The 25,862-nt window shown below is 36.8% G+C and overlaps 2 protein-coding genes across 2 annotated transcripts in view; both read left to right on the top strand.

Moving 5' to 3' along the window:
• LOC134743375 (uncharacterized) overlaps positions 1-25,862 on the top strand; it is a 548,210-nt gene that overhangs the window by 273,773 nt on the left and 248,575 nt on the right. The window lies entirely within an intron of this gene.
• Positions 1-25,862, top strand: part of LOC134743456 (angiotensin-converting enzyme) — a 216,103-nt gene that overhangs the window by 154,538 nt on the left and 35,703 nt on the right. The gene's annotated exons all lie outside the window — the stretch shown is intronic.

The following is a 25,862-nucleotide window of genomic DNA, read 5'->3' as shown; positions in this document are numbered from 1 at the left end:
GCTAATTTTCTTATTACTGGATAAAGAGCAAGGTTTACCACTACTACGATCGACAACTTGAACTTAAACTTTCTAAATATTAGATTAAGTATTAGACGTTAGAGTTAAACTAGTCTGTCGGGTCTATCGCGAATTTATTTTGTTACCTTTATTTACCGACGTTTCGACACAGGTTTCACTGGTCGTGGTCGCGTCTAACTGATGTCCCAGCAAAAGGTCAAAACAGAGATTAAACTGTGGAATAGTAAACTGTGGAGACTAAACTGTGGAATGAACTGTCGCCTGCGGTATTTCCGGACCGATATGACCTTCAAACCTTCAAGAAAAGAGCGTATTCCCATCTTAAAGGCCGGCAACGCACTTACAACCCCTCTGGTGTTGCGGGTGTCCATGGGCGGCGGTAATCGCTTACCATCAGGTGATCCATCTGCTCGTTTGCCTCCTATTTCATAAAAAAAAGAGATTTGTGTGACTACCCGACGAAAAGTGAATTTAAAGTTTGGGGTAGACACCACATTTTCAAACCACCCACTACACATAAATGTTAATTATTGTTAATAAATTGATTGTAAATGTGATTTTATATGTGTTGAAAACGCGAAAGTCTTAAGTGTTAAACACGGGCACTGCTTGTACTGTCAAAATCTCTGCAGACTTTTCTTGGTCTAACTCTAACATTATACCTACTGCCAGTGCCACCTGTCAGTTTTTAAACAGAGTTCCGTTGATCATTAGGGTTTCGTACCCAAAGGGTAAAAACGGGACCCTATTACTTAGACTCCACTGTCTGTCTGTCCGTCTGTCCATTTGTCCGTTTGTCCGTCTGTCCGTCTGTCTGCTTGTCCGCCTGCCCGTCTGTCCGTCTGTCCGTCTGTCCGTCTGACATTCTGTCTGTCTGTCACCAGGCTGTATCTCATGAACCGAGTTTTTTTTTTTATGAAATAGGAGGCAAACGAGCAGACGGATCACCTGATGGTAAGCGATTACCGCCGCCCATGGATAGCTAGACAATTAAAATTTTTACAGATGATGTATTTCTGTTGCCGTTATAACAATAAATACTAAAGTACGGAACCCTCGGTGGGCGAGTCCGACTTGCACATTACAATTTACATGGGCAGTTTCAATTCACCAAACGGTGCTTAAAAAAATATTATGAGAAATAGGTTAAAAATTACCTATTTGCACCGTGATTTAGCTATTTGAAGATTTGGATGTCAATCCATCATCAGATCCTGTATGACATCACCCTCTCATAAAATAAATGCTGGGTTCAAGAAATTGGATAACACAAATAAAAATAAAAACTTAAAAAGAAAGGTAAAAAAAAGATCCTTACCAATATCTCGTTTTGAAGTTAGTTAAAAGTATAGCAATCATTCTTGTTCCACGAGTAGCCAAAAACGCATTAGATAGTTTAAAACTGAGTTTTGTTATTGTTTTGATTCCCGATGTAGGTCAATGCAAAGGCCAAGTTAATAATGGTCCAAATTATCAAAGTAATAATAATAAAATATGCGATAATAATGCAATTACGTACACAAATGCCATAACGGTAAAGGCCAAGTACAAGTAATAATTATGATTAGCCCACCTACTGTTTTAATTATTAAAGTAATGGGATCGAAGAATGCAACCTTTGAAAAACTGTACGACTACGCTTTTTATCTTCCAGAACCTCCTTTTTGAAAATTGGTGAAAAATGTAAATTTAATATTGCCTTCGGTTCGGTTCGGTTCAGTTCGGTTCGGTTCGGTTGGTTCGGTTGGTTCGGTAAATTTAAGTTTGTCATAAAAACAAATCGATCGATATCTCAGTGGCAGTATCTATGGATATGGCGCCTGAATGGTATCGCACTGTGTCGTTTTAGATAATTTTCCTCCCGCCATCGCTTCGGCTTTGGAATGAATTCTCTGTCGAGAATTTCTCAACATACCACAATTTTAGGATGCCTTTCCACTAAGGCGGAGATGAGCGGAGATGAGTGGTGACTTGTGGGAATCAACCAATAGCAATATATTCTCTTCTCCGCTCTGCTTGATGCTCTTCGTTTCCGCACGTCTCGCTCCTCTCATCTCCGCTTTAATGAAAAGGCAGCCTTGTGGGGTATTTCAAAAATATGTACAGGTTCTTAATGGGTAGGCGTTGTACTTACTTACTACTTACTTCGCTGGCTCAGCGACCCGAAGTGGATCTTGGCCTCCGACACTAGATTTCGCCTAATGTATGTGTGACTAAAATGGAGTTGGGCGGGACATGTTGTTAGTATAGTATAGGCAGAGTGATGGCAGGTGGACGAGCTGGCGCATTTTTTGCGCAAAAACTCAGCCTCGCTGTGCAGAGGGGGAACGCCGCCAGTGTCCTCTAGGAACAAAGCCTCAGGCTAATTTAGGTTTAGACTTTGTTTAATCTCTGTTTTGTGCTAGCTACTATGATTATTTTGCCAAATCATAATTATCTATTTTGTTTTACTAAACTAACATGAACCACAGGAAATGAACGTTTAATAAAAATAAATCCCAAATGGCAGTTTCCATATCAGTATCAGTGTTCGATTGCCAAACTGTCAAGACGGCCGTGAAGACAAGACAAGACAGTTTGACCAATGTCGGAGAAACGGGTTCTGTTGATAAGGTTTTATTATGCGCGTTATGCGTTTTATTGCGCTAGTTTTTAAAGTTCCATACCCAAAAGGGTACAGAAACAGAAAGCAGGGGGAAACAGTAGCATAAAGAAGAACGGAGTGGCGGTTACTCCACCGAACCAAAGGGTAAAAACGGGACCCTATTACTAAGACCACCAGGTTGTATCAGGTCACCAGGCTGTATCTCATGAACCGTGATAGACAGTTGAAATTTTCACGGATGATATATTTATGTTGCCGCTATAACATGAAATATTAAAAAGTACGGAACCCTCGGTGGGCGAGTGCGACTCGCACTTGTCCGGTTTTTTTGTTAATTAAGTATTCAAGGAAAATTTTCAGTCTACGAACTCCAATTATACACTAATAATAGTCTCTATGAAAACATTATTTATTTATTTACTAGTTTTTACATGTGTAATTAACAACAAAATATTATAATACAATTTTAAGCACAGTAAAATATATGTGACGTTTTCAACCAAAAGGTACCACATTGTCGCTTGTCGATAAGGTTAATTTCTAATTGAAGCTATATGGAACTAGCGCCTAACTGACAAGCGACAATAAGTACCCTTTTGGTTGAAAATGACACATATACCGATACTACTATAAGGTAGCCTTATAATAAAGCGAGGTTTAGACTAGTAAAAGTCAGTCAAAACGACGACGGCTACGACGTTTAGTAAAAACTTGAGGGGGGATTTAAATCTTCTCGTCGCAGAGGTGTAGGGTAAAGGGGCCCACTGACTATCAGTACGCCGGACGATATCGGCCTGTCAGTTAGAACAAAAATTTGACAGTTCCGAACAACTGACAGGCCGATATCGTCCGGCGGACTGATAGTCAGTGGGCCCCTTTGAGCCGGTGGTATTTGACATTCATAAGCGCATTGTAATATGCCTATAATAAACTTTCTTTATCTTTATCTTCTTTATCTTACATGCAATTTTCATTAAATTGCGGTATCTGATCAAAGTCAAACTTTTGAATGCAGTTTACCTTAGTAGTCGCAAGTTCTTGCTAGGTCAAACCTCGCTTAACACTAAGTTCATTCTAATAGGTACCTTCTAATAGCGGTTTTTTTAAGAGGATGAAAAGGGGATGGAAATTGCTATGGAAGTGGTATATGGAAAAAGTAGTTCTACGCGTACGAAGTCCCGGACAGAAGCTTCTTTTAAAATAATTATAATAACTAGACTTATATTGAACGGGATATAGACCGTGATTACCTTTTGTATTATTTGTGAGCTCCCGATATTTCGACGCAGTTACATGCATCATGTTCACGGGGTGACTGAAGATAGCGGGTGGGTGTCAAAGTTGTGTAAACAGCGCTCTGTCTACCCTCACGCTGTCTACACAACTTTGACACCCACCCGCTATCTTCAGTCACCCGTGAACATGATGCATGTAACTGCGTCGAAATATCGGGAGCTCACAAATAATACAAAAGGTAATCCCGGTCAATATAGGTCTAGTGAAACTAACCGTGAATCATTCAAAGCTCTAATTATAATAACTTTATTAAAATCAACTAAACAAATAGAAATTGCATGACTATGTCAAAACAATAGCGATAGCGTGTTTTAATGAATGATCGTCCACGCAACCGACCTTGCGGCGAAACAAAGAGCGATAATTGTATACATTAGAGCATGTGAAATGTTGTAAAAGTCATGTTTATTTGACAGTTTTATAACAGGAGTGAAGAAACGAAACAGAGTAACAGCAGATTTTACGGTTGAATGGGGATGTTTTTTCTTAGTTTTTGCGCAATACGTAATGTTGTATTAATATACACTTGTGTTATATTAGGTAGGTGTGTTAGGTATCCCTAATTATGCAGTAAACTAACTTAAAAGTGTGCACTATAAACTGAAACAGATATCATAAACTAAAGAAAAAATTACCAAGTCCACTCCACCAGTAGAAGCGTGCAGGTAATGAAGAAATAATCTAGAAACGCGTTTAACCATTCTTTAGTCAATATACGATAATCCATTGTGTGTAGAGAGCCATTTGTTAAAAGAAGAAGAGTTTGTAACAGCAACATGCAACCACGATGGGAAAGTGGACTGCTACACTAGGGACAATCTTACACAGTTCGAATGTCCTTATCAGAATTCGTAGCCGGCCCCTCGGCTTCGTAGGCAGTCACTACCGACAAGCCGTCAGGGCTTTGAAGTTTGTTCCGTAGAAATGTGACACATATTTTACCTTGCAAATTATATCATCATCATCATCATCATATCAGCCAGAGAACATCCACTGCTGGACATAGGCCTCTCTAAAAGAGTGCCACAATGACCGGTCTTGCGCCACCCGCATCCAGCAGACTCCCACGACCTTGGGTTATCAGTCCACCTTGTGGTACCTACTGTGAATTTTATAGTAGGTACGTGGTCGTCACTCGAGAACCTTTCCGCCCCAATGGCCATCGGTCGTTCTACGTGAAAATTATATGGCTGTTATAAAATACTGTGTAGCGGTATTTAAAAATGTTTCTCTGTTATTTCTATATTCGTTTATTTTTATAGCGAGGTCTGCTTTATGCAATTGTTTTCGAACACTTGCAATGTCATTATCATCAAGCTACGCAATTTTCTGGAAAGGTCTATGTTACGTTGTTTTATTGTCAAATTTATTGACTGTCAAGGTACATTCAGCAGCATGTAGATGATTTGAACTCAAGTTTATTGCAAAGAAAATAAGTACCTCTGTCATTATTAACATTTAAACCGGCTTACTGTATTATTTTATCATTATGTTCAATCTTGAATGTGACAGAGGTTCTTTAACTGTCCAAGAATTCAAAAACAAAATGAATAATGAATATTAAGTGTTATGCGTCACTCATTCACTTATAAAGATGACTTTAAAAACTTTTTTTTAATAAGATACGCCGTACAAAACATCAATTTAGCAATCCTAAAAGATGTTTCGACTCAGCAGGGCAGCAGGGTGACAGATTGTGATGCGAACACCATTGTTTACGTTTTTAGATGTCTTTTCTTCGTTTCCTCGATCACATGAGGTCATATTTTGTGCACTAGCTCTCCATTCTGCACGAATTTCAGCCGTCCTAATAATAGATGCCAGTGTAGATCCCTGGCATGCCTTCTTTTCTATACCCCCCCCCCCCCAGGGGGTCGGTGGATGTTTATTACCCCGATGATGTGGTGGGTGGGTATTTCGAAATATACATCATGCAATTCTGGCAATACTAATAATATCTACACATTGACTAGAAAAAAAAACATACATGTAAGATTAATTAAAACAAAAAGATAATATTTTACAATTGAATATTTTACCGAACCACAGAATAACTATATAATAAATAACCGAACGAAAGTTAATGAACATGTAACGAAGAACCATAAGACTTAGATCATTAATTCAACGTTAATAGTTTATAATTTAAAGTTCAAGAACTATAGAACACAATGAACGTTACCTCCATCGTATTCAAGTTCAGCTGTCTTACATAAGTCTTCAATTGTTTACGCCTAATAACTCTTTCGCACTTAACATTATTACGAGATTTTATCCAAATGCCAATGTGTTGGTAGTTTTGCTTGTTTAGACATACGACTTTTTCAAAGCAAGATTGAAACCAGTTCGGGATGTGTGATTGAACTGAAAAAGTTGAGATATAATAATATAAATATTTTGGTGCCTTTATAATAATCATAATCATTTATTTAACTCCAGACAACAATGGTTCACAATAATACAAATTAAAAATTACAATTAAATTAAAATAGAATTTATGCATACATTTTCTTTGGTGTAATACAAAATAGAAGATTGCAATATTCGCACCAACCAAAATTTGGATTTTTAAGTCAGGTGTCCTAAATATCAAGAACCTTGCGCCAAAAATCTCACAACCGCCCATAACTTAGCAACTTTGCCACTCACATAAATTTCTTCACCCGCTATAATGGGCTCAAAAAACATTCATTTCGACAGAATCCTGATGATATTTTATTGCCATAACTCCTAATTAAATTACTGGTTACGCATCACTTTCGAAACTTTAAGATACATTTACTGTAGAGTAGAATCGGCAATTGCTTTTCGATTGAAAATAAATTTCTCAAATCAATCTCTCAGCTCATTATTAACTTTACTATTAAAATCAACCTAATCAACAAGGAATAAAGTTGCTTTTAAAGTGCAGCTGTTCTATGAAGATGATACTTTGTGAAAATTATTCAAACCATGATATAAACTACTTTGGTTACCGTGGTTGGGACATAACGAAATGCTTCGAAATGTTACCGATTACGGTTTATGGTACTAGTTTTCTTGTAATACTAGTTTAAGTACTTAAGAGTCACACTAATTTTGCCGCCACCATACAATCGAAGTAACTTTTAAGCGTAATTTGACTTGAACTTCCAATTATAGTCTGCATCTTCGCAAATGATTTTTACGGCTAAGACGGTAATTTGTTAAACAAAAGCCATTGTTTCGTTTCTGCGAGCGGTCGGCCATTGTCTGACAATGGCACGCGCCGTAGCACGCGCTCAGTCACAATGGCACACAATGGCCGACCGCTCGCACAAAAGAAACAATGGCTTTTGTTTAACCGATCAGGGTCTTAGACGTAAAAATCATTTAAGATTCATACTATAACATGTGTGGTACTGGTACTAGTATTAGTTGCTAAACATTGTAATACAAGACATTAGAGCCAGAAGTTTTACATACCTTCTACTTACTCTGTTTTCTATGTGTAACATTTTTTAGCAATTAAAATTACCAGACTAGATATCTAGGTCTATATTACGTAAGGGTCTCCCTACATATGTCGACGCGGAATCGGCAAAAGTCGATAGAAAAACCCTGTATATCTAAGGGCGAAAGAAGGCCGCGCGGCAGCAGGGCTACCGCGAAAACCGTAATTCGCAAATTGCGATGATCTTTCTCTTTTACTCTAATGGAGGAGTAATTAGAGTGACAGAGAAAAATGCTCGCAATTTGCGAACTTCGATTTTCGCGGTTATAGCCCAGGCGTCGGCCGATGCGAGACGAGCCGAATGACGACTTTTTCGCTCTTAAACTGAAATAAACCGGATAGCCGAGCGGTTGAGGCACCTGTCCGGTAAACGGGGGACGCTGGTTCGATTCCAGCTCTGGACACTGGAGGCTTTGGTCATTTTTAGGGTTCCGACCCATAGGGTAAAAACGGGACCCTATTACTAAGACCGCTGTCCGTCTGTCCGTCTGTCTGTCTATCACCAGGCTGTATCTCATGAACCGTGATAGCTAGACAGTTGAAATTTTCACAGATGATGTATTTCTGTTGCCGCTATAACAACAAATACTAAAAAGTACGGAACCCTCGGTGCGCGAGTCCGACTCGCACTTGGCCGGTTTTTTTTCCCTCGTATATGATATTTATTTCAGTTTATAGTTTAAATAGTAGTGTGTCTACTTGAAAAAACACAAATTATATTAATGTCATAGAAAATAATTTAATTTGTTCTTAGTTTTTCGCTTTTTTTGCGCAATTATAAAGGTTTTTCCTATCGGCTTTTGCCGATTCCGCGTCGACATAATGTAGGGAGACCTTAAATGTACACGCCAAGTTATCATTTAAGCATGTTGTTTTAAAATAAGAGCGTAACGTGCGTTAAGGGGCCCACTGACTATCAGTTCGCCGGACGATATCGGCCTGTCAGTTAGAACAAAAATTTGACAGTTCCGAACAACTGTGTGTGTCCCTTTAGCGGCTTTTTGACAGCGGGTTCGTCTCCTAAATTAAAAAAAATTCGAACTTGTGTAATAGGTGATTTGTGACGTTTTCAACCAAAAGGTACCACATTGTCGCTTGTCGATAAGGTTGATTTCAAATTGAAGCTATATGAAAATAGCGCCTTAGTGACAACCGACAATAAGTACCTTATTGGATGAAAATGGCACATTTGTTTAAGCACTTAACTGTTTTTAACACATATTTAATTTAGCATTAAATGCTAATCTATTGGTGCTTCTATAACCATTTCTAATGATGAAATAACATTGTTTCAGGTAACTACGCTCTTAATTATTTCTGTAAGTACGTAAATAAAATGTTACGGCAATTGCGGAAGTCGAAATCAGTCGAAATAAATTGGCAGATTTTTAGCTGACTCGACTGACAGACAGGTATCATGGTCTTTTGAGTTAACCAATGTTTGTACCTATATTAGGTCTGGGTCAAAATTATTTTCGTTGTCTTATTTCTGACCACTCTGTCACGCTTGTATTTTTGTCTTTTATCAAATAAATATAAAAAGTAGAATGTTTTTCTAGCTGTAGAATTTACATGAGAAAAAATAAAAACTAAATTTCACCCCATACAAAAATCTCCACCCCGTTACATTTTTTGGGGACAAAATATAAAACAACGAATAGAATTTTGACCTGTCTAATGATGTGCTGTAGGAAAGTTTCCCATACTTATTGTTATTGCGATTTCGCAAATCATATTTGTCTAGAGATCGAAATTTTCCGTTTCCAAAATGAAAGTTTCCTTAATTTCCTTATATTTTCGAAAACTTTTCAATTTTTTTTTGAATATTTCTGCAACTTGCACATCTCTAAAGCGCCATTTTAATCAATAAATCAAACATTTATTTATAAAATATTGGTATTTTACATCTCAACACTACAGCGAATCACTATAATAATATTTTTTGAAAATAATTTGGGGCATTTTCTATGAAAAGGGACCTTATTGTCGATGGCGCTTACGCCGCCCAGCGCCGCGTGGCATTGTATTTATATCGGAGCATCGTTAATAATGGCGTAAGCGCCATCGACAATAAGGTCCCTTTTTATAGAAAGTACCACATTTAATTTATTCTAATACTTCTAATAGTAACGCTTGATAGTTGTCAAGGCTATAATTGCCTACCTTTAATGTGGAATCAGGCTAAAGGGGCCCACTGACTATCAGTCCGCCGGACGATATCGGCCTGTCTGTTGTTCGGAACTGTCAAATTTTTGTTCTAACTGACAGGCCGATATCGTCCGGCGGACTGATAGTCAGTGGGCCCCTTAATACTAATAATAATGATTGAGTGGGCACATTACGATACTCTGTTAAAATAATGCTTAATTTATTAATCCCAAGATATAATCATTAATTATCAAAGTTACAGTAAAGGTTTAGCAATACATCTCTTTAGTTAATGATTCTGTGTACATCACCTACAAGGTTTTATTTGTAAAACAAAAATCATTAAAATACAGTATCGTAATCTCATAAATCTCTTATTAAAACACCATGTTAACATTGTAAAATGAACTTTACCGTGTACAAAATAAAGTCGTGATTTCAACAAGCTTTAGGATAAAGATAAGAGCTTTTAATACTTTATTTGCTTTACTAAATTGCCTAGTAGTTTACCTTGATGTTCTTTCTAGTCAATTATGGAACAATTTCTAAATCACTTGTCATCATTTAAATTAAATCAACGGTATCTATTCCATTTTATCTCTATTTGTGTTTATAGTTTGAATATTTTGACCATATGATGGCATCGAGAGATTAGAGCTCGATGTATATTTTATTTTACAAGAAACATTTTTTATGTATACAATTAGTATCAGAGTAAGTACATAGAGTAGATACTTTGAATTGTATTAAATAAAAATTTAAATTTTAAACAAAATTCACATTTGCTGTGACATCTAGAATACTTTAAAAAATCCAATGAATAAGGTGAGTTCGGCAAAGTTACGGACATTGGGTAAGATCGTATGATTCAAATTTCCGCCTATTGTGGGGTATTTTTTTAATGCTGGCAAGGTGATGCGATGCGCAATTTTGTTCCGCACCCCTCTTCAGTCCGCACTTGTTGCTCTGACAGACTAGAAGCGTGTTTTGTGCCGTTAAGTAGAAAAGTTCAAAAAACGTGTTTTTATTTTCCATCCGGATATACCCTCCGCCAGTTTTTTTGGAATAACTGGTAAGTTTAAGTGTTATTTGTTTCTTTTACAGATTGCATGTTATTTTTATTAAATTTGTGACAAATCTGTATATTTGGAATTCTGATACGATGCCTGTAGGCCAAGATCCGGTCTTACCCGAAGTGGTAAAAGATCGGATGCAAATCATCCGATCTTAAATTCTCAGGAATGCTCAAACTTTATACGTGTCACCACGATGCTTGATTAAATTTCTCTAACAGACGTATATAGTGGTGTTTTTTTTTACATAACCGCAAATTACAATCTAAGCGTCTAATATTGCACACTTAAGTAGGTAACTGATCTCTTTATGAATAAATAATTATAAATATTTTTATTTACCTATCTGCTGTAATTATGAAGAGGTAGGTTTATTATTATTATTATTTTAATAATGTTAAAGAAATATAATGGTTTCTTGAAATATTATTGTTGTGTTGATTAATCAATTCTTACTTGGTTTAAAATGTGTGCTTATCAAAGCGAATTGGCCTGATTGTAAGATCGAGAGATGTTTTCTCACACGAAATCATACTCGTAGTTATGTGAGATGGCGTTGGAAAGTTTATTAAGTACCTATAGACTGATATTACTGCAATTGGTTAAGTTTTGGTCGTATTAATTCCTCCACTGTCAAATTATTTTACCCTTATGTCCTATTTTATCACCCTCTTTCAATCTACCGCGCTTAAGGTGTCAATGAACCTACGTGGTTCATTGACCCAAATGGGTTCATTGACCCCACACCTAAAAGTTTGACAACCATAATTTCTTAAAAATTGAGCGCATGGTGTAAGATCGGACGGAAAAAAATGCAAAAAAAAATAAATGGGTCGGATATGATAGCCCGAATTACTGCTAGGCCAATTCTTCTATATATGAATCGGTGAGTAAAACCGGTTATTTTGCAATGGTAAACTTTATGGTACCGGCAATAGGGCCGAACTTATAGGCCCGTCCGTTCTTACACCACCAGGTAAAAAAAGAATGCTGTCAATTTATTTTGTTTCCTATATTTAAACACTCATTACACGCTCACTATGACGTTTAGAAAGATAATAAAATTCAATTATATAGAGCATTTCATTATTATCAATTCTGTACTTAAATCATGTCCGTACCCTATCCAAAAGCTGAGAAAAGAAAAAAAAACCAACATCATCTCAACCCACCTAAAATCGTCCGAAACTTAGCCGAACTCACCTTATGTTGTGTATGGAAAATATTAACAGTATCAAAATAATAGTCAAGATAAACTAAAATAAACAGACTCCAATTTCCAGAAACCATATTTAAACACCTGATGTGCAAAATAATAAAATGGCGTAATTTTGGCAATAAACTTGACAATATTGCGTTATATCATAGATTAACTTATACTAGAGCGGTACTGTCATAGTAAATTTTGTAACCCCAGTAAATTCACTGCCATCTGTCGACACACTTTAAAACTAAAAATAAATATTTATAAAAATACGATAAAATGTATTTAAATATGGATAAATGTTTTTTTTTATTTGCATTAATTATTTTTATGATTTTGACCCATGTTCTTTCACTGATATGCGTTAAAATTGTTAAATAACAAACGAAACCGTCAACGCCATCTATATAACAGTAAGCCAAAGCTAGTAGCGCCCTCTGAACGAGAATCAAATTTTCTTGATTTTCGAGGCACGTTTTTTCCTTTGACTGTATCCATCTATTACGGAGTTATATCTATCTTTGGTTATATTATGTGGCATTTAGATTCGCTTAGTTGATTAATTAGCTATTTAAACTTGATCTTCAGTTAGCAGCTATTTACGCTAAATGTGTGTTAGTTTATGTAATAATTTAATATTAATATTATTTTTCTCGTCACGCCACACCATGTTTACAACAATCACTAACAAAATTAATCTACTTACCTAATAATTATGAAAATAGTGGAAACAAATAAGGTAAAACGGGTAAATCAAATATGTAGTTTACTAACTAACAAATCGAGGGAAAAAGTAAAATTTATTAAGAAAGTGATTCAAGTCTCGGGGAAAAGTTAGTGTCATAATTTATAGAAATTATCAGTTATTTCACAAGTAGTAGTAGAAATATTCTTTTTGCTGAATTATTAGGCGGTATTAGGACATTTGAAAATTAAGAACAGATTTCGCTATCTCTCATAGTTTCTGACTTCTCCCTACTGACCCGTTTGGATTGATCACTCTGTATAATTGGCTGAACTGCATACCAAAATTCCTAACCCAAAAAATCGTAATAAAGCTGACACGTAATTATTTCCGCGCCGTCGCACATTATTGCGCTAAAATCAACTGGACATTTCTTTGTATGACTATGTACACGATAAAATGGGGCACTAATAAACGGACTAATACAGTATTTTGGGAAATTTTGTACGAACAATATCTAGCCATGAGGACACAAATTATTTTAATGAAAATAATACGAGGGCGCCATAAGCCCTTAAAAGGAAAATTCGACCCATGCCGCCGAGGCCCGGGGCCCGGGTGAGCGGTTTAGGCATCTGCCGCGAATGCAGAGGACGCTGGTTCGATTCCAGCCTTGAGCACTGGAGGCCTTAGTCACTTTTCGTATATGATATTTATTTCAGATTACTAACATCTTGTCCTGATCATACTTTCTGATTTTCCTTCACTGCCACATTTGGATGAAACATCGTGTTACTTATATTTTAAGGAAGCCATCCACTGTATACGTTTGACACAGATGGTTCAGGTATTGAATGATGTTTACGACACCGGAATGTGCGTAATGGGCGTTAGGAAACCTAAACGTTACAGAACATTACAGATATGGCTGTGTGTTGTCTTTACTTACAAATGAGACGAGTTTTTTGAACCAGTGTAAGGTGGGCCTTTGAGAGCGTCGTGTCGCGCGGGCGCACGCACGCAGGTGCCATTATTGTAGGTAAAATCCGCCTTCGCGCAAGTTAGCGTTGCTCATACTTTCTTTATACTATCTCGGTGGCAAATAAGCATACGGCCTGCCTGATGTTAAGCAGTTTCCGTAGTACATGTACGCCTGCAACTCCAGAGGTGTTACATGCGCCGACCCTAACAACACTCCGCACCCTCGTTGAGCTCTGTCAACCTTACTCACCGGCAGGAACAACACTATGAGTAGGATCTAGTGTTATTACTATTACTGCTAGTGTTATTAGTGTTATACTATCTATTTTTCTAGTCGTCGACTGTCGTGACTACGTCGACGTCGTAATTTTGAGCTTGTTGGACTATAAAGTTCCAAATTCAAAACTACAAATTACTCTGGGACTTGTGATCTTATTGGATATCTTGGAGCTATTAACTCGCCCACTGGACGGACGATGGGAACGATTTATATGATGCGTTATTACACTGGTATGGCGGTTGATTGCACGGGTTTCGATCTTAGAGGCGCCGCACATAAATAAGGTAGTTGACACGTGTTGAATTTTATAACTAAATCTAAATAAGGAGCATTCCATGAAAACATCAACTTATTGTCCCTTACGAAACGCTATGGCAGTCACCCTAATAAAACGTATTAGCTGCTAGGTAGCACTACCAATCTTAAAGCCGAGTTATGATATTACAATGCTAATTTAATAATTAGTTTCCTAATTTTACTTCTCGCAAGTATTAAAAAGGTGGTGTCCCTTACAAAATATTTTAATGGAATGCTCCTTAAATAGATAGAAAATGATCAATTTATCACAATAAATTGAAAGCTTAAAAAAATTACGGGAATAATAAAAAATACAAGACCTCGAAGTTTCGAAAAAAAAAAATTTTTTTTAACTTTCAAATAGGGAAAAAATAACGGTATCATTCGATTTCTTACATTTTATTTTAAAAAAAACTATTGCATACCAAAACACTATACATAAACGCAACATTTCACCGACAAAATCACAAGTTCCTTGTTTTCCATACACCGAAACGGCTTCTAAGCAAAGTGACACAGTGACGTCACGATGTGTTGCCATATGTGTTAGAGCGTTTGCTCAGTAAAGTGGCGATGTCAGACTTTGACCATCATTTGTGACTTTTGTATTGCTTTAAGACAATGGGTCCCATACAGACATTTGATCCTCAAAACAAATCTGATCGACTAATACCATTAAAAAAATGTCAACTACCCTATTGGCTACTGATTGCCATCCACACTGTTAACTGACAGATTGTAAACATTATTGTAAAGATGTACCTAAGGTATATCAGTGTAAGGTTGCTGGTGGCCTAGCGGTAAGGGCGTGCGACTTGCAATCCGGAGGTCGCGGGTTCAAACCCCGGCTCGTACCAATGAGTTTTTCGACCTACGAAATGATATTTACCAGTCGCATTTCGGTGAAGGAAAACATTGTGATGAAACCGGACTAACCCCAATAAGGCCTAGTTTACCCCAACCCAGAGGGTGGAAGGTCAGGATGGCATTCGCTTTCGTAAAAACTAGTGTCTACGCCAATTCTTGGGATTAGTTGTCAAGCGGGACCCCAGGCTCCCATGAGCCGTGGCAAAATGCCGTAGTGTTCTTACTACCCATTGCAGAGCATTTGACACGATCTCATAGTACCATAATATTCGTAATTAACCATTCATAAACTGTCAAGTTCTTATAAAAACGCCAAGAGACTGTACCAACATGACCGTCACACCGTCACTTCCACTCAAAACCAAAAAGCCCTAAGCACACATGTCAACTATGCAAAGTTACTTCATTTTACTACGGAAGAATTTAGCAAGAGCAAAACTTGCAAAAGAAAAAGGGCTTAATAACCTATGAAACTTGTATGTACGTAGTCTTTTTTAATTGAATTTAAGAAACCGGCAAGAGGAATACGTCCAAAGGAAATAAGGCATAATAACCTATGAAACTCATAAACAGTTAGGGTGTTTTCGCTTGGATGGAAATGTAGCAAGAGTATGGAATTTTAACGCGCAGTTTCCTCTGAATCGGGGTTCCGTCGTTGCGAAAGAACATTAGTGACACGCAGTAGTGTCAGGTGCACGGCATTAGCTGCCAAGTACAAGTACATATGTCTCGGGGAAAATGTACTTAATCCATACTTATATCCATCCGATTCAGATGAAACTTGGTATGGAGATAGTTTGTGCTGTGGGGAAGGATATAGAATAATTTTTATCCCCGAAATCATCCCTAAAGGGTGTAAAAAATTGGGGTGGAAATTTATAGTGGTCCAATTTGGGGGTGAAAAAAAGGATGGATTTAAAAGCAGATTTGTTTAAAAATTAAGGTACCCAAATTACTAATTCCACGCAGACGAAGTCCCGGGCAAAAGCTATAGTAATATTATAAATGCGAAAGTGTGTCTATCTGTCTGTCTGTTACCTCTTCACGCTTAAACCGCTGAACCGATTTGGCTAGAATTTGGCATAGAGATAATTTGAGTCCCGGAGAAGAACATAGGGTAGTTTTTATCCCGAAAATCATCTTTTAACCGTTTCAGCAAGAAGCAGCAGAAGAAAAATTTCACCTTCCCATACAAACGGAGTTTCGCTCTCATTTTAAAACTACGTGTTGGATTGTAATGAAACTAACCGAATCGACTATAAAACAAGTTTAATTATTAAACGTTCACAAAATTTCACGAGAATCGGTTGAGAAATGTGACCTGAGAAGAGTACATCAGGACATACGAAAGAATTTTTGCCCGAGCTAAAACGAGGACCTTCGCTTTACTCGGTCAATAAATGTTTTAATGGTATGACCGGAGTTCCAAGCAGTTAATATATACTAGTTAATAAATAAGTAAGTAAAGTCTTATATGTCTTTAGGATCAAGTAAGCTACTGCATACGATCTTACGAGTAGTAAAAGTACTAAAAGTACGAAGGACGGAGGCCGGATGTTGCAGAACCGGGGTTAGACCATGTTCTATGAGTCACTGTTGCTCCAGTTTATAAATAATTATAGAGGACTGTATTTATAAATTACTAGCTGTTGCCCGCGACTTCGTACGCGTGGATTTGTATGTTGGTGGTTATATATTTTAAATGAGCATAGAACATTATGCAGCAAAAGATATCAGTAGGGACGGTAAATCATTTGTCATGAAATTTGCCTTTCACAAAGTACGAAGTTTCAAGCTCCTAACTGAAAAAAATTGTTCTCGATATAATCCCTCTCAAAAATTAGATTTTCAAGTCCACTATTTAAAAAAAATGTTCGCTCCCTCTGCAAACTTTATTAATACAAACTTTTCAAACACGGTGCAATCAGGTTTCGTCTATTTTAATATAATGCCCTTTTACCAAGTTTCATGTTCCTAGCTAAAACGAAAACTTGTACTACATATAATATAAACTGACATCCCATTTTTAACCCCCTTAGGGGTTGAATTATTAAGAACGATGAAATAACTTTTTTTTTGTAATATTATACAATGCCTTTATAAGAAGTTTCAAAGCATTTGTAATGGATTCAAACTTTCAACCCCTTTTTAACCCTTTTAGGGAATGAATATTTAAAAACGCTTAAATTACTTTTCTTGTATTCTAATAATATGCCTTTATACAAAGACTGAAGTCCTGTACTCAAAAAAAGGTTTGATCTCCATACAAACTTTCAACTTCTTTTTTACCACCTTGGGGGATGAATTTTCAAAAATGCTGAAATAAGTTTTCTTCCCTTTTAATTAAATACCTTTGTACGAAGTTTCAAGTACCTAGCTTAAAATAAAATTAGGACCCCTACAAATTTTCTACCCCTTTTTAACCACTTTACGGGACGAATTTTTAAAAACGCTGAAATACTTTTCTTGTATTCTAATAATATGCCTTTATACAAAGATTCAAGTCCCGCACTCAAAGAAATGTTTGATCTCCATACAAACTTTCAGCCCCCTTTTTTAGCACCTTGGGGGATGAATTTTCAAAAACGCTAAAATCAGTTTTCTACTCTTTTAATGATATACCTTTTTACGAACTTTCTAATTCCTAGCTTAAAATAAAATTTGAACCCTATACAAACTTTCAAACCCTTTTCAACCCTTATTTTTAAAATCGCTGAAATTACTTTTCTTCTATGCTAATAATATACCTTTATACAAAGATTCCAGTCCCGCACCTTTTATTACTCAATAAAATGTTTGATCTCCATACAAACTTTCAACTCCCTTTTCACCACCTTAGGGGATGAATTTTCAAAAACGCTGAAATTAGTTTTCTTGTATTTTAATAATATATCTTTTAACGAAGTTTCAAATTGCTAGCTTAAAATAAAACTTGAACCCCATACAAACTTTAGACCCTCATTTCATCCCCTTAGGGGATGAATTTTGAAAAATCCCTTCTTAGTGGATACTTACGTTATAAAAACTACCTATTGTGAAAAATTCAGCTCTCTAGATCCAACGGTTTGGGCTGGGTGTTGATTTAAGTGAGTCAGTCAGGACTTTTACTATTATATATATAGAAGATAAGATTTGATAAGTAAAATCATTTTCGATAAGATAATTTATTCACCATGTAATATACATTACTGCAGAATACAAGTTCAGAATAGATTAGGGGTTAGATTTGTTTGCAGGGGTGGACAAATATAATCTCTACAGTTGGCTTTACATGTAGCTATATTAGGAATCAATTACTGACGAGACGCCCGAGACGGGCTTAGTCTATGCAAAAACCTATTCAAACCAGGGACCGGCCCGCTATCCCTTATCGGGGTTTTATAAGGGTATTGCATAAGGCTTAACTCACCATACCCTTTGCCAGACGAAACCCTTTGTTTTGGTTTTAAAAACCCTTATATAAAGCTACCACATTTGAGTAATCGGTAGCCCAAATACCCTTACAAAACCCTTATCATCCGCTCACCAACACCTTGCATATTGCTTATAAGGGTTAGCCTTATAAAGGGCTTCCCTTTTAGCATATAAGCGTGCTAATTTAAGTCGTCTACCTTGTTCATAAAGCACACATTACTTCGAATCCGAGCGATCGTCGGCGGCGACGGCGGCGTTCTTTGACTAGGCACGTATTTTCTTTCCTTTTCATACACTACCGTAGATATATACTAATCCTGTCTCTTTCACGCAAAGGGAAACCTTTATAAAAAGCGCTTAAAGATAAGGGTAACCCTTATTAAGAGCTAGCCTTATTTTTGGTTAGCTTTTCGGTAAGGGTTAGTCAAAGGTAAGGGTATGAATGGGCTTGCAGTTCAAAAGGGAAAGTCTTTTAATGTGTTAGCCGTGTTTAAGTGTTGCCCATTGAAAGGGTTTTATCGCGGAAAGGGTTGTCCGGTCCCTGATTCAAACGACAATTCAGTTTCGTAACTCGGTTATCAGTAGATGCAAATATCAGTTGGTAGCATTTTTGATTGACCCGATAACCTATGGACTCTCGACCTGCCATTTCGTGACGCAGTCGTTCAGACACCGAGTTGATATCACGAAGTTTAGATATACGAAAGGATCAATGGTTTGCCGATACCGGAGTGAGACTTTTAGTCACCGGCCCACGATTTTATCTGCGTTAAAAGTCACATGAACCTATCCGTCATGCCATCGCAGTTACGCTCTCATTTTAATACGTTCTGTAAGGCTACCACGAGTAGACATTGGACATTTATGTTTGCGACTGCGTGAACGCGATCGCAGACAATTTCGCTTGCACTGATACAAAGGAAGGAAGCGCGGTTGTTTTATGCGATAAACGTAACGCATGCAAACAATGCGCTTACGCTTACCGCCCTGCGTTTACCGTGTAAAACCATAGTCTCAGAGAAGACTCCGTCTATAAAGAAGTGTAAAAATCGTGAGTTAAGTTGGGGCAGTGGTTTCCGGGGCTGGCTCTTAGCCTATTTGATGCGAATGCGGAAAACGGGTCACCTTGGCTTGGCAGGGGTATGAAGTCAAGCTTTTCAATTGATGCAAATGTTTCTTAGAATAGAGAGCTGGATCTTGGAATAATCTTGGTTATCCTTTATAATTATTACGGGGACACAAAGGTTGATAGTAAGAAAAAAAACCGGCCAAGTGCGAATCGGACTCGCGTTCCAAGGGTTCCGTACATAACACAATTTAAACACTGTATTTTTTATGCGAAATGTCTTTAAAAAAACCCGTAGGGGTCGGATCAAAAACTAAGTAATTAAGTCCGACTCGCGCTTGACTGCACATTTCTAATAGGTTTTCCGGTGATCTATTTATAGGCAAAGATCTATTTTGTGTATTTTTGGAGATAAAGGGGGAATGGTCATGTTTTGCCTATTTTCTTGAATAACTTCTAAACTGTTTGTCCTAAAATTATATAAAAAATATATTTGAGATTCTCACAATGAGCTCTTTCATTTAATATGTAACACGATATAGTTTGACAAACTTTATTTTTTAATTTTCTCATTTACCCCCGAAAAGTGACCCCCGTGTTTAAAATGAATTCCATCTTTGGGTCACAAACTTACATATGTGTACCAAATTTCACCTTATTTGGTCCAGTAGTTTTGGAGAAAATAGGCTGTGACAGACGGACAGACAGACAGACAGACGCACGAGTGATCCTATAAGGGTTCCGTTTTTTCCTTTTGAGGTTCGGAACCCTAAAAATAAGTATATAAAAACTAGTTTCTACCCGCATGATGATGATGATGGATAAAAACTATATTATATCAGTAATTATATCCTTCTTCAGAGGATTAAGCGTCAAGAAATAGCAGACAGACAGACAGACAAAGTTACCTTCGTATTTTAATATTAGATTTAGATTTGTTTAAAATTTCAGGTGAAAAATTTCAATATAAATTTGCATCAATGTCAAAATTATGCTTATTTTTTTATCATGATCGTCAAATATATGTGACGTTTTCAACCAAAAGGTACCACATTGTCGCTAGTCGATAAGGTTGATTTCAAATTGAAGCTATATGGAAATAGCGCCTTATTGACAACCGACAATAAGTACCCTTTTGGTTGAGAATGGCACATATATATTATATCGCAATGACGGATACGAAGTCCCTCCTGCGCGGGAGCCGCTAGCCGGTACGAGTAGGAGAGAGGCGCGCCCTTCGAACGGGTCCGGCTGCGAGTTCCGGTAGCATTGTGCTACTTACTTTTGGATGTGGCAAATTCATATTATTTTTTCATTTCTCATATCATCAGTCAGCGCTATGGAAAAAGGCGACGTCAATTGCGCCAACGTCGCGTCGTATATCCATAGAGTTGACTATTAGGGTGCGTTTCGACCACAGATGTGCTATGCTATGTTTTCATACATTTGAAACGTAGCTGTAGCTGGAGCTGCGTTTTAAATGTATGAAAACATAGCATAGCACATCTCTGGTCGAAACGCATCCTTAGACGCCGAAGATCGGTAAACGCTACTCTGGGGTCGGGGTGGCTTATGGCTGTTCTGCCTTTTCGCCGAAGTTAGTTAAATAGTCCGGATTTCACTTGCCAACCAACTTTGGCAACCAACATTCGGCAAAATTTCATTATGACAACGTTTTACTTGGTAGAATTATTGTTAAGTAGATTATTATTATGACATACAACATTTGAAATACACTTCTGCCGCCAAATCATTCATTTGGCTTAATATTTTTAATACGATATCGTCTAGTCATTTGATAGAGTGCGACGACGAGCGAAGCGAGGAGGTGCGTGTTAGGTGAACTGCGACCAAACAGCGCGCGAAGTCGCCGCGATTTTTAAGTTTTTATCCAAACATACAGTTGCCAACTGTCAGGTTGGGAATTAATTATACGAATTATTATGTTGAGTTGCTACTTGATCATTCGGCGAAATGAAATTATGCGAAAAATTCGTTAAGAAATGACATGGGGTAACTGCACAAAAGATCCCTATGGGTCGAAGTATATCCGTAAGGGCCCCTGAAACTATAAGATAAGATAAGATAAGAAATGACATTCGGCAAAATATTTTTCGGCAATGATTTAGATAACCGTGAAATTTGGGTAGGAGACCCACGGGCGACTCTCTGTTTTGCAGTCCGGTAAGATCTTTTTATATTAAGATTGTAATTTACCTACTCAGAAGGTTCATAAGCATAAGACTAACACGATATTATAATAAGTATATTAAATACCTCGTGGAACTGTGTGTGACTTATGCAAGTAACAAATGCATATTAGACTGTCACATCCAATTTTCCTACATCTGCTAATTCGCGCGCATACAGTATGACATAGCAATGTCGCATGTGACAAGAGATAATTAAAATTAAAACCTTATCGAGCCGACACAATATATCACAGATTATATCGCGTCGTTAAAACATATCTTATCGATCTAAGTCAATAAGGCCATATAAATAACAATCTTAACACTTCTCAATTATAGTCTACATTGATGGCTTGATCTATTTTTGATTGTATTTTGTTTTTAATTACAATAAAGACAGGTGAATAATAAAGACAGCAATCCCCATATTAAGTCACACAGATAGGATTTTGATAAGCTCCGTGGCCCAGCGGTAAGAGCGTGCGACTTTCAATCCGGAGGACGCGGGTTCCAATCCCGGCTCGTATCAATAAGTTTTTCGATATATAATATGACATTGTAATAAATGTTGCCACTTATAGAAGTATCACTACTACACTTTACCCCTAAGGGCTTAAAACGAAGCTGAGTTTTTTTGTCAATAAATTGATTACTAAATAAATGAAAAAGTGCTACACCATCTCACGCTTGGATTTTTACATCTGTCACCTCTTTAAGTGGCGCCATCTACAGACATGTGAGGCACGTGGGGTCTCTATTGTTTGACATAATTATTGAGTCATAATATAATGATTATCATATTATCATTAATCATAATTTGATTTTTCTTAGAAACGCGCAACTTTTCAAGATTGCCATAAAACAAACCTAACCTATCTATAGAATAATCCGAGGAAAATCCTGAAAAGTTAACGGTTTCAGAATTATGACCAATGATAATATGACAATCATTACATTATGATGACTTTCAATAATTATGTCAAACAAAGGGACCCCGAGGCACGTGACTTCACATAGAGATTAGCAGCTTATACTATTTATTTGTCTCTGATTACAGATACATTTTGCGCCCAGGTGTATGACGAAATTTCCTCTTAAAATGGGTCAGGGTTTGAAACGGAAATGTGTATTAATGACATCTATGTTCTAGTGGACTGGGGACCGGTTTGCGAAATCAGTAAAAAATATAGGCGATTTGCGTTGGCTGATTAGAATGTTTTTAGAGGTCTTGAAGTGTGGAATGTCAGTGTTATGAGTGTTTAGAACAAGTGCAGTTCATAAAAGTTTACATATTTTACTTCAGATGTAAATATTACGAAATTTTCTTATTTTGATACTTAAATAAAACTCAACTGGAATCGCAACGGACACATTGCGGCTCAAGCCGGGCTAGCGCATGATTGGCGCCGCGACATAGACTACCCGTCCCTCCCGTCCCTCTTTAATTCATACAGTTAGTAAAAGATGGGTAGTCTATCTCGCGGCGAGATACTGTCGCGCTAATCATGTGCTCGGCCTACAGTTGAGTTTTATTTAACAGGCTATCGCCTGTGGCGAGTGGCGATAAAAAATACAACCGCATTGAGAACTTCCTCATTTTGAAATCTTGAAGTCGGTTAAAAAAGTGATGGTTTATTTTTTTATTTGTTTATTAGCATCACCATCTGTGTAAGAATGACATATAATATTTATTTATTTATTTATTTATTATTTATCACTAACAGACGATACAATTTGCATCCTAGAATTAACATACTAAAAGGGCACATTTTTTATTAATCCCGTTATAGATATAATCATTTACAGGCAATCACTACATGCATTATTATATTAATTTAAACATTAAGTCAACAGTAACACTTAGAAAAAGTCTTAGTATACATTAGAATAATTTAGAATAAGTATAAAATACTAATTAACAAGACACTTAATACTTAATATTAAAAATAACTATTCCACACAACGTAACTAAGGTAAGTTAGTAGTTTCAATGGCTAAAAAAATCTATATGTCCAACTTCTTGCGCATTAAAAATTTGACATTGTCAACATAAGCGCACGCGCACGGCCCGATTCGAACTTTAAGATACGTCAAATATTACGTCTAGATAAGTCATGGATTAGATATATCAGTGTCGTGACGTTTTTGTTTGAAGAAATACGTCACTTTTGACACAGATCTAATCCATATCGTATCATCATCTTCCTCGCGTTATCCTGGCATTTTGCCACGAGTCATGGGAGCCTGACAACTAATCCTAAGAATTGACGTAGGCACTAGTTTTTACAGAAGCGACTGCCATCTAACCCAGAGGGGGGGCTAGGCCTTGTTAGGATTAGTCCGGTTTCCTCACGATGTTTTTTCCTTCACCGAAAACCGACTGGTAAATATCAAATGATATTTCGTACATAAGTTCCGAAATAACTCATTGGGGTTTGAACCCGCGACCTCCGGATTGAAAGTCGCATGCTTCTGCCGTTAATCCATATCGTATCTAGACGTAATATTTGACGTATCTTAAAGTACGAATCGGGCCGGCAGTTAAGTACGACTAGTACGGGTACGGTTTAGTCGCGGCACAATTCCCGTGGGGTAATTTTTGACTTAACTTCTAGTTATGTTTATTCTAGTTCGTTGTGCATATGGGACCAACCACGATAATAACAAAGTGCTGTCAAACTCCTTAATGTTCTTTATTTCTCAGAAAACGACAACACTCGATCTCGTTCGTATCAAGCCCTATTTTAATTACAAAAACCAGTATTTCACGAAGCATGAACACCCATTAACTCTGTTATGACCAACCAAATGTCAATGACCTAGGTTACCGCCGCATTTGGACTTAAAAATCTTAATTCGATATGATATTTAATTGACATAAACTTTCGCGTTTTGAACTCGTGTTAAAATATATAAAGCAATATACAAAAGTCAGAAAGTCAAAGCCAGAGTTTGTTGCTACTACATTTTGTGACAATTTATTGTCAATTTATTGCAAAAGGAAGTAAATACGAGTACCTACCTATACCTTTATATTGATCTAATTGGCGCGCGCGAAAATAGGAATGATGTCACAATATGTTGAATTTCATAACAAAATCTAGTTGAATATAAGTACAGAAAATGAGCAATTTATCACAATTTTGACACTTAAAAATATATGGATAATATATGATAACAAAATACAAGACCACAAAGTATCAAAATTTAAGTTTTCTAAAAAGGAAAAAAATAATGGAATCATTCGATTCCGTACATTTTATTTCAAAAAAGATTTATTACAACTCTATACGTAGACGCAAAATTTCACCGACTAAATCGCAATTTCCTTGTTTTTGCATACTTTAAGACGGCTTCTCAGGAATAATGACGACACGATTGCTTACCATTTTGTTAGGAGCGTTTCGAGTATGATTATCTGATGGCTTTGACTATAATTCGGGACTTTCGTATATTGCTTTTTATGTTTTAACACGTGTTAAAAACGATAAAGTTTTGAATACTCTAAGAACAAATTAAATTATTTTCTATGAAAATATTTTAATTTGTGGTTTTTCAAGTAGACACACTACTATTTAAACTATAAACTGAAATAAATGTCATATACGAAGGAAAACATGACCAAAGCCTCCAGTGTCCAGAGCTGGAATCGAACCAGAAGTTTTAAATGTTATACTTAGACAAAATTGAGACTTGCGAACTACATATTATGTGTTACGGTTTGTAGCAAAAAAAATCGGTTTTAGGATAAAGATATATTATGTTATTTAATTATTTTTCGAATTACTCAATGACTTCGGCAATTTATTTTTTCAGTGCATAAAAGAATGACTTTACTTAAGTATTTCCCAGTGTCAATATCAAATCAAGTTGTATTTTTTACATTTCGAATGGCGTTGCGCCCGCACGATATGTCAAGGATTGGGTAGACACGCCTCCTCAAATGTCGATATGCGATTCTTTAATGCCAGTAAGATATCCTTTAAGTATATGTTTCCTTGGTGACATTTATTTTCGAGTTTGTAAATATATGTGGCCTTCCATCAGAGAAGGGTCCTAATGCTTCATGTGCAATAAGGATTCTATCAATTTCAGATAAACTAGTCCTTATTTCACCCTTCTGTGTGGAAAGCCAGAAATATCATGAAAGTTGTCAGTTTTGGCGCGAGCAGGCCATTTCGGGCGGCAGTTACGCGCTTTTTGTAATGCGTATAGTTCAAAAACTACTCCACGGATTGTCAAGAACTTGTCTTTATTTTGT

The sequence above is a fragment of the Cydia strobilella genome, chromosome 8, assembly GCF_947568885.1.
Source record: "Cydia strobilella chromosome 8, ilCydStro3.1, whole genome shotgun sequence".
Classification (NCBI taxonomy): Eukaryota; Metazoa; Arthropoda; class Insecta; order Lepidoptera; family Tortricidae; genus Cydia; species Cydia strobilella.
Note: the sequence above shows the minus strand (reverse complement) of the source record. Positions and strands in the feature narration are given on the sequence as shown.